The sequence below is a fragment of the Salmo salar genome, chromosome 22, assembly GCF_965601325.2.
Source record: "Salmo salar chromosome 22, fSalSal1, whole genome shotgun sequence".
Lineage (NCBI taxonomy): Eukaryota > Metazoa > Chordata > Actinopteri > Salmoniformes > Salmonidae > Salmo > Salmo salar.
Window position 1 is genome coordinate 48652872 of NC_138312.1, and position 13786 is coordinate 48666657.

Below are 13786 nucleotides of genomic sequence, written 5' to 3' on the forward strand. Positions count from 1 at the left end.
CGTGTTAAACCTCGCAAGGCTGTAGGCCCAGACGGCATCCCCAGCCGCGTCCTCAGAGCATGCGTAGACCAGCTGGCTGGTGTGTTTACGGACATATTCAATCAATCCTTGTCCCAGTCTGCTGTTCCCACATGCTTCAAGAGGGCCACCATTGTTTCTGTTCCCAAGAAAGCTAAGGTAACTGAGCTTAACTTCTATGGGCTAGGTGGAACACTTGCCTCCCACCTACTCAACAGCCAGTGTAATCCCGTGGTGCGTTATTCAAATACCTTAAAAATGCTATTACTTCAATTTCTCAAACATATGACTATTTTACACCATTTTAAAGACAAGACTCTCGGTAATCTAACCACACTATCCGATTTCAAAAAGGCTTTACAACGAAAGCAAAACATTAGATTATGTCAGCAGAGTACCCAGCCAGAAATAATCAGACACCCATTTTTCAAGCTAGCATATAATGTCACATAAACCCAAACCACAGCTAAATGCAGCACTAACCTTTGATGATCTTCATCAGATAACAATCCTAGGACATTATGTTATACAATACATGCATGTTTTGTTCAATCAAGTTCATATTTATATCAAAAACCAGCTTTTTACATTAGCATGTGACTAGCATTCCCACCGAACACTGCCGGTGAATTTACTAAATTACTCACGATAAACGTTCACAAAAAACATAACAATTATTTTAAGAATTATAGATACAGAACTCCTCTATGCACTCGATATGTCCGATTTTAAAATAGCTTTTCGGTGAAAGCACATTTTGCAATATTCTCAGTAGATAGCCCGGCATCACAGGGCTAGCTATTTAGACACCCAGCAAGTTTAGCACTCACCAAAGTCAGATTTACTATAAGAAAAATGTTATTACCTTTGCTGTCTTCGTCAGAATGCACTCCCAGGACTTCTACTTCAATAACAAATGTTGGTTTGGTCCCAAATAATCCATTGTTATATCCAAATAGCGGCGTTTTGTTTGTGCGTTCAAGACACTATCCGAAAGGGTAAATAAGGGTGACGAGCATGGCGCATTTCGTGACAAAAAAATTCTAAATATTCCATTACCGTACTTCGAAGCATGTCAACCGCTGTTTAAAATCATTTTTTATGCCATTTTTATTGTAAAAAAGCGATAATATTCCGACCGGGAAAGCCTGTATACGTACAAAGAGAGAGAAAATAAATACATCTCGTGCACGAGCGTGAGTCTCAGAGTACTCTGACCAGCCACTATCCAAACGCGATAATGTGTTTCAGCCAGAGGCTGCCTCGATATCATTCAGCTTTTTCCCGGGTTCTGAGAGCCTATGGGAGCCGTAGGAAGTGTCACGTTACGGCAAAGATCCTCAGTCTTCAATAAAAAGAGCCAAGATGAACAACAACTTGTCAGAGAGGGCGCTTCCTGTTTGGAATCTTCTCAGGTTTTTGCCTGCCATATGAGTTCTGTTATACTCACAGACACCATTCAAACAGTTTTAGAAACTTTAGCGTGTTTTCTATCCAAAGCCAATAATTATATGCATATTCTAGTTACTGGGCAGGAGTAGTAACCAGAATAAATCGGGTACGTTTTTTATCCGGCCGTGTCAATACTGCCCCCTAGCCCTAACAGGTTAATGACTACCGCCCCGTAGCACTCACTTCCGTCATCATGAAGTGCTTTGAGAGACTAGTCAAGGACCATATCACCTTCACCCTATCTGACACCCTAGACCCACTCCAATTTGCTTACCGCCCCAATATGTCCACAGACAATGCAATCGCAATCACACTGCACACTGCCCTAACCCATCTGGACAAGAGGAATAATTATGTAAGAATGGTGTTCATCAACTACAGCTCAGAATTTAACACCATAGTACCCTCCAAACTCGTCATTAAGTTCGAGACGCTGGGTCTCGACCCCGCCCTGTGCAACTGGGTCCTGGACTTCCTGACGTGCCACCCCCAGGTGGTGAGGGTAGGTAACAACAACTCCACCCCACTGATCCTCAATACTGGGGCCCCACAAGGGTGCGTTCCCAGCCCTCTCCTGTACTTCCTGTTCACCCACGACTGCGTGGCAATGCACGCCTCCAACTCAATCATCAAGTTTGCAGACGACACTACAGTGGTAGGCTTGATTACCAACAACGACGAGACGGCCTACAGGGAGGAGGTGAGGCCCCTCAGAGTGTGGTGTCAGGAAAATAATCTCACACTCAATGTCAACCAAACAAAAGAGATGATCGTGGACATCAGGAAACAGCAGAGGGAGCAGCCCCCTATCCACATCAACGGGACAGTAGTGGAGAGGGTGGAAAGTTTTAAGTTCCTCGGCGTACACATCATGGACAAACTGAAATGGTCCACCCACACAGACAGTGTGGTGAAGAAGACGTAGCAGCGCCTCTTCAACCTCAGGAGGCTGAAGAAATTCGGCTTGTCACCAAAAACACTCACAAACTTTTACAGATGCACAATCGAGAACATCCTGTCGGGCTGTATCACTGCCTGGTACGGCAACTGTTCCGCCCATAAACGTAAGGCTCTCCAGAGGGTAGTGAGGTCTGCACAACACATCACCAGGGGCAAACTACCTGCCTTCCAGGACACCTACACCACCCAATGTCACAGGAAGGCCAAAAAGATCATCAAGGACACCAACCAACCGAGCCACTGCCTGTTCACCCCGCTATCATCCAGAAGGCGAAGTCAGTACTGGTGCATCAATGCTGGGACCAAGAGACTGAAAAACAACTTCTATCTCAAGGTCATCAGACTGTTAAACAGCCATCACTAACATTGAGTGGCTGCTGCCAACATACTGACTCAACTCTAGCCACTTTAATAATGGAAAAATTGATGTAATAAATGTATCACTAGCCACTTTAAACAATGCCACTTTATATAATGTTTACATACCTTACATTACTCATCTCATATGTATATATTGTACTCTATACCATCTACTGCATCTTGCCATCTTGATGTAATAAATGTATCACTAGCCACTTTAAACAATGCCACTTCATGTAATGTTTACATACCTTACATTACTCATCTCATATGTATATATTTTACTCTATACCATCTACTGCATCTTGCCTATGCCGTTCGGCCATCACTCATTAATATATTTTTATGTACATATTCTTATGCATTCCTTTACACTTGTGTGTATAAGGTAGTTGTTGTGAAATTGTTAGGTTAGATTACTTAGGTTAGGTTAGATATTACTGCATGGTCAGAACTAGAAGCACAAGCATTTCGCTACACTTGCATTAACATGTGCTAACCATGTGTATGCGACAAATAAAATTTGATTTGATTTTAGCTGCAGCGAACTGAAAAGAGGATGTGTGTGCTTTGGGGACCTTTAACAGAATATGACTGGCAGAACCGGTGTTGTATGTGAAGGATTAGGGCTGCAGTAGATATCTCAGATGGGGGGAGTGAGGCCTAAGAGGGTTTTATAAATATGCATCAACCAGTGGGTCTTGCGACAGGTATACAGAGATGACCAGTTTACAGAGGAGTATAGAGTGCAGTGATGTGTCCTATAAGGAGCATTGGTGGCAAATCTGATGGCCGAATGGTAAAGGACATCTAGCCGCTCGAGAGGTGACTACCTCGCTTGAGGTGACTACCTCAAGCTCTAAACACTCAGAAGTAGTAATCACACCTATGGTGAGAGGGGCATTCTTCTTACCAAACCACATGACCTTTGTTTTGGAGGTTTTCAGAAAAAGGTTTAGGGTAGAGAAAGCTTGTTGGACACTAAGAAAGCTTTGCTGTAGAGCATTTAACACAAAATCCAGGGAGGGGCCAGCTGAGTATAATTCTTTATCATCTGCATATAAGTGGATGAAAGAGCTTCCTACTGCCTGAGCTATGTTGTTGATGTAAATTGAGAAGAGCTTGGGGCTAGGGTTGAGCCTTGGGGTACTCCCTTGGTGACAGGCAGTGGCTGAGACAGCAGATTTTCTGACTTTATACACTGAACTCCTTGAGAGAGGTAGTTAGCAAACTAGGCCAAAGACCCCTGTCGTGTCTTTGGCTATGCCGGATTAAGTGATATGACATGCTAACTTATAAAATGATTTCTCTGTAATTAATATTACCTGATTAAGCTAATCATGTAAATGTAATTAACTAGAAAGTCGGGGCACCACGGAAGGACGTTTATAGAGCTGTTATCTTCCGAATAAACTCTTAAAATACTTTGTAATATTTTACATCGATAGCAGTCAATATTAACCCTTGTCTTATTTTCAGTCTCATAATGAAAGTTGTAAATTCTTGGCTATCTTCAGGAACCCTGGCTAACAAGTTGAATCAGCAATACAAAATTGGGTTTAATTATTTATTTACTAAATACCTAACTAATCACACAGAATTACAAATACACCGAATACAATGATGTCATACAGAAAACGTCCCGGTAGACGGAACAGATATGACGGCTGGTTACACAAAGGAAAGGGGGTTGGGCTTGAATGAAAGAGCGGGAAGATTTAGGAACAGAGAAACAGCAGCTATGCTATCGTAAATACATTATCTTATGCATTCTAAATTACCGCCCATTTGGAAAAGGAAAATGCAATAAATATTTACTCTGAGCTGCGCTTCGGTCGATTGGTCGTAGATGCTGGCCGGGTTGGCCAACAGATCTTCCTGGCCGGAAGAATGTCAATGGTGGTCATTTGGATACGTGGTGGTATCATCGTCTGGTTGTTAGACTGGATCCGTCGTCCGTCCTTTCCTAGCCCACGTTACAGCGGCCGCTGCTAACTCAACGGCTAGGAAGTAGCACTTCTGTAGTGAATAAGCTCAAAGTTCATGCCAGTTCATACCAGAGCTCACGCCGAGGTTGGCTTAGTTCTGTACTTGACATGTGTGTCCTTCTAACGTAGAGGCTGCAGACCTCCCGTACTGGAACCAACTGGTTATCTTTTCGTCAAAGGCTTATATAGTGGAGAGGGGGAGGGAGGTGTTTCATCATTTATAACCCCTGTCTCTTCACAGGGTTGGGCCACTGATCGAGCAGGGCACTTTCCTTATGAAAACCCAAATCTCTCATTCGGAAGCTAAAATTACATTTCATCTCCTAACAAACATTTTCAATATCAAACATTTCAATTGCATAACAATTCCATGTGACTCTGATAACTAGAGGGCGTATACTTTCTCAGGTACAGTTTATGTCGTCCTGTCATCAGTCATAATGTCTCAGATGACAACCGAACTGACATACATACTCATTACGTTCCCAAGCATATTTCCAACTGATTTTATTAACAAAATATGTGGTACCTTTCCCCATTTGTTTGATGTTCCCAGACTCTCTATATTTAACACAGGCTATTCAAGTCCTTCAGTAGATTCAGAGAGGGGAAGGGAGAAAGGTATTTATGGGGGGGGGGGGGTCATAAACCTTACCCACAGGCCAACGTCATGACACCCCTCAGAGACACCAATACTCCTAAGCCGGCCCAGAAGAATGGAATGGTCTACCGTATCAAAAGCCTTGGTCAATAAAAATATCAGCACAGCATTGCTTAGAATCAAGGGCAATGGTGACATCATTGAGGACCTTTAAGGTTGCAGTGACACATCCATAACCTGAGCGGAAACCAGATTGCATACCAAAGAGAATACTATAGACATCAAGAAAGCCAGTCCGTTGATTATTGGCAAGTTTTTCCAACACTTTTGATAAACAGGGCAAAATAGAAATAGGCCTATGACAGTTAGGGTCAGCTATATGGGGTATTAAAAGACCTCCAGCTCTATACTGTAGGTTAAGTGTAAAACAATCAATTTTACTTTTTCAATTTCAAAAGTTTCAATTACAGTTGTACAGTCGTGGCCAAAGTTTTTGAGAATGACACAAATATTAATTTTCACAAAGTCTGCTGCCTCAGTTTGTATGATGGCAATTTGCATATACTCCAGAATGTAATGAAGTGTGATCAGATGAATTGCAATAAATTGCAAAGTCCCTCTTTGCCATGCAAATGAACTGAATCCCCCCAAAAAGTCTCCACTGCATTTCAGCCCTGCCACAAAAGGACCAGCTGACATCATGTTTGTCACGCCCTGACCGTAGAGAGCCTTTTTATTTTTCTATTTGGTTAGGTCAGTGTGTGGTTTGGGTGGGCATTCTAGATTATGTATATCTATGTTTGTATTTCTATGTTGGCCAGATATGGTTCCCAATCAGAGGCAGCTGTCTTTTGTTGTCTCTGATTGGGGATGATATTTAGGCAGCCTTTTCCCACTGGGTTGTTGTGGGATCTTGTTTTTGTATAGTTGCCTTGTGCACTGCATTACTGCACGTTTGTTATATTCTTTGTTGTTTTGGTTGTAAATTTCACTATTACTCCATGGCACGAAGCATCCAGTGATAATCCATGGCCCAGAGCCTCCAGTGATAATCCATGGCACAAAGCCTCCAGTGATGATCCATGGCCCAGAGCCTCCAGTGGTGATCCATGGCAAGAAGCCTCCAGGGATGATCCATGGCGCAGAACCTGTAGTGATGATCCATGGCACAGAGCCTGCATCGAAGGTCCCCAGTCCAGAGCCTCCAGTGATAATCCATGGCCCGGAGCCTCCAGTGATAATCCATGGCACTAAGCCACCAGTGATGCTCCATGGACCGGAGCCTCCAGTGGTGATCCATGGCAAGAATCCTCCAGGGATGAACAAAGGCGCGGAACCTGTAGTGATGATCCATGGCACAGAGCCTGCATCGAAGGTCCCCAGTCTGGAGCCTCCAGCGACGGGTCCCCAGTCCGGAGCCTTCAGCAACGGTCCTGAGTCCGGAGCCTCCAGCGACGATCCCCAGTCCGGAGTCTCCAGCGACGGTCCCCAGTTCAGAGTCTCCAGAGACGGTCTGCAGTTCGGAGTCTCCAGTGACGGTCTGCAGTCCAGAGCCTCCAGCGGAGGTCGGCAGTCCAGAGCCTCCAGCGGAGGTCGGCAGTCCAGAGCCTCCATTAGAGGTCGGCAGTCCAGAGCCTCCGGCGGCGGTCGGCAGTTCAGAACCTCCGGCGACGATCGGCAGTTCAGAGCCTCCAGCGGGGGTTCCCAGTTCAGAGCCTCCGGCGACGATCTATGGTCCGGTCCCTCCAGCAACAATCCACGGTTCGGAGCTTTCGGCGTCGATCCACGGTCAGGGTCCTCCGGCGACGATCCACGGTCCGGAGCTTTCGGCGACGACCCCCGAAAGAGAGTCGCCACCGAGGATGGCAGATCTGCGAGCAGAGCGGGGTCCACATCCCGCACCGGAGCCGCCACCGAGTCTAGATGCCCACCTGGACCCTCCCCTATTGAGTCAGGTTTTGTGGCCGGAGTCCGCACCTTTGGGGGGGGGGTTACTGTCACGCCCTGACCGTAGAGAGCCTTTTTATTTCTCTATTTGGTTAGGTCAGGGTCTGATTTGGGTGGGCATTCTAGATTATGTATATCTATGTTTGTATTTCTATGTTGGCCAGATATGGTTCCCAATCAGAGGCAGCTGTCTTTCGTTGTCTCTGATTGGGGATCATATTTAGGCAGCCTTTTCCCATTGGGTTTTTATGGGATCTTGTTTTTGTATAGTTGCCTTGTGCACTGCATTACTGCACGTTTGTTATATTCTTTGTTGTTTTGGTTGTAAGTTTCACTATTATTGAGAATGTGGAACTCTACGCACGCTGTGACTTAGTCTCCTTCATACGATGAACGTGACAGAAGAGCTCACCTCAACTGGACCAAGCATCGTGCCCGGGAGGAGATGGCATCCTGGTCTTTGGAGTAAGTTTGGGAGAGAATTGACTGGACTTGGGAGGAAGTATTGGAGAGATACGAAAGCCTGCCGGGGAAGCAGGTGGAGGCAGCGAGAGAGGAACGGCGACGAGACCGGGAGTCACGACAATGACGGAAGCCCGAAAGGCAGCTCCCCAAATTTATTTTGGGGGGGCACACGGGGAGATTGGCGGAGTCAGGGTTTAGACCTGAGCCAACTCCCCATGCTTACCGTGGGGAGCGTGTGACCGGTCAGGCACCGTGTTATGCAGTGATGCGCACTGTGTCTCCAGTGCGCATTCACAGCCGGTGAGCTCGTTGCCAGATCCCCGCATTTCCCGGGCTAGGTTGGGCATTCAGCCAGGAAGGGTGGTGCCGGCTCAGCGCTCCTGGTCTCCAGTACGGCTCCTCGGTCCAGGTTATCCTGCGCCTGCTCTGCGCACAGTGACTCCGGTATGCCTTCGCAGCCCTGTGCATCCTGTGCCAGCGCCCCGCGTTTGCCGGGCGAAAGTAAGCATCCAGCCAGGACGGGTTGTGCCAGCTCTACGCTCGAGACCTCCTCCGAGAACAACTTCTCCCAACCATCCAGGAACAGTTTGGTCATGAACAATGCCTTTTCCAGCATGATGGAGCACCTTTCCATAAGGAACAATTAATAACTAAGTGGTTCGGGGAACAAAACATTGATATTTTGGGTCCATGGCCAGGAAACTCCCCAGACCTTAATCCCATTGAGAACTTGTGGTCAATTCTCAAGAGGCGGGTGGAGAAACAAAACCCCACAAACTCTGACAAACTCCAAGCACTGATTATGCAAGAATGGGCTGCCATCAGTCAGGATGTGGCCCAGAAGTTAATTGACAGCATGCCAGGGCGGATTGCAGAGGTCTTAAAAAAGAAGGGTTAACACTGCAAATATTGACTCTTTGCATCAACTTCATGTAATTGTCAATAAAAGCCTTTGACACTTATGAAATGCTTGTAATTATACTTCAGTATTCCATAGTAACATCTGACGAAAATATCTAAAGATATTTTCAGCAGCAAACTTTGTGGAAATTAATATTTGTGTCATTCTCAAAAATTTTGACACGACTGTAGAGCAGGCCATATATTTTATTTAAAAAGTTGAATGGAATTGAAGCTGGCAGGGCCTTTGTAATATATACATTTTCATTATGTTGACCCCACCTAACATATAAATAGGGAGACATCTCCATCTCTGAACATCAGATTCAATCTTATTTACACTGAACAAAAATATAAACGCAACATGCAACAATTTGTACAGTTCATATAAGGACATAAATGCATTATTGCCCTAATCTATGGATTTCACATGACTGAGAACACAGATATGCATCTGTTGGTCACAGATACAGTACCTTAAAAAAAGTAGGGGCTTGGATCAGAAAACCAGTCCAATCAATTGAATTTACCACATGTGGACTCCAATCAAGTTGTAGAAACATCTCAAGGATGACCAATGGAAATAGGATGCAACTAAACTCAATTTCGAGTCTCACAGCAAAGGGTCTGAATAGTTATGTAAATATGGTATTTCTGTTTTAGTCCTTTTAAAAATGTGCCACAATTGCTAAGAAATGGTTTTCACTTTGTCGTTATGGGGTATTGTGTGTAGATTTACTTAATCCATTTTAGAATAAGGTTGTAACGTAACAACATGTTGAAAAAGTCAAGGGCTCTGAATACTTTCCGAATGCACTGTAGACCAATATTATGTATATAAATTGTAAATAGAACAGGTCCCAATACCATCCCCTGTTGTACACCTTCGTAATATTCAGGAACCTTGACTTAACACCATCCGAAATCACACATTGTGTCCTGTCTGACAGATAAGGGAAAGGAAAGGAAAAGGGGGGATACGTAATCAGTTGTTCAACTGAAATGTGTCTTCAGCACTTAATCCAACCCCTCTGAATTGTCAAGCCACTTGCAAGAAGCCTGATCCAGGCCTATTTCAGTCAACATTTGAATGAGAGTGTGATGGTTAACAGTGTCAAAGAAATTGGAAAGGTCTATAAATAAGGCAGCACAATGATTTTTATGATCTAAGCAATTTAACACATCATCTAAAACAAGCGTAGCAGCTGCAACGGTGTTATGTCCAGGTCTAAAACCGGATTTGTGCACATTAAGAATAGAGTGAGAAGTTAAAAAGTTATTAGCTGACAGTTGGCCAGGGATTCTACAACTTTGGAAAGACAAGATCATTTGGGGATTTGATGGTAGTTATCTAAGTCAGATGGATCTCCTCCTTTATGAAGGGGGAGGACATATTCCTCATTCCAGATCTTAGGGATATGTAACGGTTGTCGTCGGGAGTAGAGGACCAAAACACAGCAGGAATGTGGATGCTCATCTTGTATTTATTTTAAATCAAGAGAATGCCAAAATAACAAAACGAAGAACGCACGAACAGCAAAACAGTCTTGCCATGCTCACACGGGCAAAACAAGAAACAATCTCCCACAACACCAAACCAAACAATTACCCATATATAGGACTCTCAATCAGAGGCAACGAGAAAGCACCTGCCTCCAATTGAGAGTCCAACCCCCCATCAACCTAAACATACAACAAACCAGAAAGTACATAGAACATAGATTTATTATTTCCGGGTTTTGGTCTAACACCCTACTACATAAAACCCCACCCCGAACCACATAAACAAAATACCCTCTGCCACGTCCTGACCAAACTACAATAACAAATAACCCTTATGCTGGTCAGGACGTGACAGGATAACACCAGAAACAATTGTCAAATTAAAGAAATTGGTCAGCGGTTCTGCAATAAGTGGGGCAGAGAGCTGCAGTAAGATTTTTTAACGTCAATCTTTAGCAAAGCACTTAGTACATCATAGACATCAAAGAGTTTAAATGAAAATAAAGTCTATGAGTCTATTAGAAGTGGTGGAAAAAGTACCCAAATGTCATACTTGAGTAAAAGTTAAGATACCTTAATAGAAAACGACTCAAGTAAAAGTAAAAGTCACCCAGTAAAATACTACTTGAGTAAAAATCTAACAGTTGAGTTAGATTTAGCTCAGTACAAATATCTTTCAGCCCATCAGATACTGGCATCAACCAAACTAGATTAAGATCACCCACCTTTAATCATTTGGATTTAGCATAGTTAGACGGCAGGTCAGATAATTTGTTAAGAGCACATAAGGAGGTTGAGGGTGTCACGCTTGTCGTTGGAAATGGAGGACCAAAACGCAGCAGGTATGTGTATGCTCATCTTGCTTTTTAATAAATACAGAATGAACACCAAAATAACAAAGAACGAACGATCAACAAAAACAGTCTGGTAAGGCACAAGGCTAAACACAGAATAATCACCCACAAATAACAAACACAAACACACCCTCATATATGGGACTCTCAATCAAAGGCAGATAGACAACACCTGCCTTCAACTGAGAGTCCCAACCCCAATTAACCAAACATAGAAACAGACATACTAGACAAAATCATAGAATACCTGAAAACCAAACAAGTGCCCAAAAAACCCCGGAATACTTAAACCAAATGCCCCTTCAAGAAAACACACCACCCTGAACCACATAAAACGAATACCCTCTGCCACGTCCTGACCAAACTACAATACCAATTAACCTTATACTGGTCAGGACGTGGCAGTACCCCCCCCCCCCCCCCCTTAAAGGTGCTAACCCCGGAAGCACCTTAACAAAAATAACCCCAAGCAACACCAAAAAGAAAAATTCCCCCTTACTAAAGGGAGGGAAGGGAGGGTGGCTGCCGTCAACACCCCCCCTCCCCAACCCACCTATCTCTGGAGGTGGCTCCGGCTCAGGCCGTTCCAGGCTGTCGGGGCAGTCTGGCAACTCGGGACAGTCTGGGCAGTCTGGCAACTCGGGACAGTCTGGGCAGTCTGGCAACTCGGGACAGTCTGGGCAGTCTGGCAACTCGGGACAGTCTGGGCAGTCTGGCAACTCGGGACAGTCGGGACAGTCTGGCCACTCCGGCAGTTCAGCGCAGTCTGGCCACTCCGGCAGTTCAGCGCAGTCTGGCCACTCCGGCAGTTCAGCGCAGTCTGGCCACTCCGGCAGTTCAGCGCAGTCTGGCCACTCCGGCAGTTCAGCGCAGTCTGGCCACTCCGGCAGTTCAGCGCAGTCTGACCTCTCCGGCAGTTCAGCGCAGTCTGGCCACTCCGGCAGTTCAGCGCAGTCTGGCCACTCCGGCAGTTCAGCGCAGTCTGACCTCTCTGGCGACTGTTGAATGGCGGGCAGCTCCGACGACTGTTGACTGGCGGGCAGCTCCGACGACTGTTGACTGGCGGGCAGCTCCGACGACGACTGTTGACTGGCGGGCAGCTCCGACGACGACTGTTGACTGGCGGGCAGCTCCGACGACGACTGTTGACTGGCGGGCAGCTCCGATGACGACTGTTCACTGGCGCGCAGTTCCGATGACGACTGTTGACTGGCGGGCAGCTCTGATGACGACTGTTGACTGGCGGACAGCTCTGATGACGACTGTTGACTGGCGGGCAGCTCCGGTGACGACTGTTGACTGGCGGGCAGCTCCGGTGACGACTGTTGACTGGCGGGCAGCTCCGGTGACGACTGTTGACTGGCGTGGCTGGGTTTACGCACTTTAAGGCTAGTGCGGGGAGCGGGAACAGGACGAGTCGGACTGGGTTGATGCACTTCCGGGTCCGCACGAGAGACAGGAGCTGGAAACCCAGGGCTATGGAGGCGCACAGTCGGTCTTGATCTTACCTCCTGCACAACCCGTCTTGGCTGGATGGAACTAGTAGCCCTGTACGAGCGGGGTGTTGGTACAGGGCAGACTGGGCTGTGCAGGGGCCTGATGGTAGCCGTGCGTAGAGCGGGAGTTGGGTAGCCTGGTCCTCGGAGGCGTACCGGCGACCAGATGCGCTGTGCAGGCATCCTCCTACCAGGCTGGATGCCCGCTCTAGCACGGTACCTGCGAGGGGCTGGAATAACGCGCACCGGACTGTGCGTGCGTATGGGTGAGAGTGCGCTCCTCAGCGAAACATAGTGCTCTCCACCCCATACGCTCCTCCATATAACCACGGGTAGCTAGCTTCCGGCTCTTCCTACGCCTAGCCAAACTACCCGTGTGCCCCCCCCAAAAAATTATTGGGGGTGCCTCTCGTGCTTCACCCTCAGCGCGTACATGGCCTCATACCTCCACCTCTCTGCCTTGGCTGCCTCAATTTCCCACTGCGGGCGGCGATAATCCCCAGCCTGGTGCCAAGGTCCGGCCCCGTCCAGAACTTCCTCCCAGGTCCACTTCTCCCGCCAGTCCAACTCGAAGTCCCTCTGCTCCTTCTTCTGCTGCTTGGTCCATAGTTGGTGGGTGATTCTGTCACGGTTGTCGTCGGTGAAGGAGGACCAAAACGCAGCAGGTATGTGTATGCTCATCTTGCTTTTTAATAAATACAAAATGAACACCAAAATAACAAAGAACGAACGAACGATCAACAAAAACAGTCTGGTAAGGCACAAGGCTAAACATAGAATAATCACCCACAAATAACAAACACAAACACACCCTCATATATGGGACTCTCAATCAAAGGCAGATAGACAACACCTGCCTTCAACTGAGAGTCCCAACCCCAATTAACCAAACATAGAAACAGACATACTAGACAAAATCATAGAATACCTGAAAACCAAACAGTGCCCAAAAAACCCCGGAATACTTAAACCAAATGCCCCTTCAAGAAAACACACCACCCTGAACCACATAAAACGAATACCCTCTGCCACGTCCTGACCAAACTACAATACCAATTAACCTTATACTGGTCAGGACGTGACAGAGGGATGGCAATCAATTCCCATTAGTGTCAAATCGGCATTATTACCAAGGCCCACATTTAGGACTAGATATTCAAATTGATTAGGGACAGAGGTGCTAATGGAAACAGAAACATTTAAGTTGCTTTTTATGTATATGGCGACATTCCCTCCTCTGCC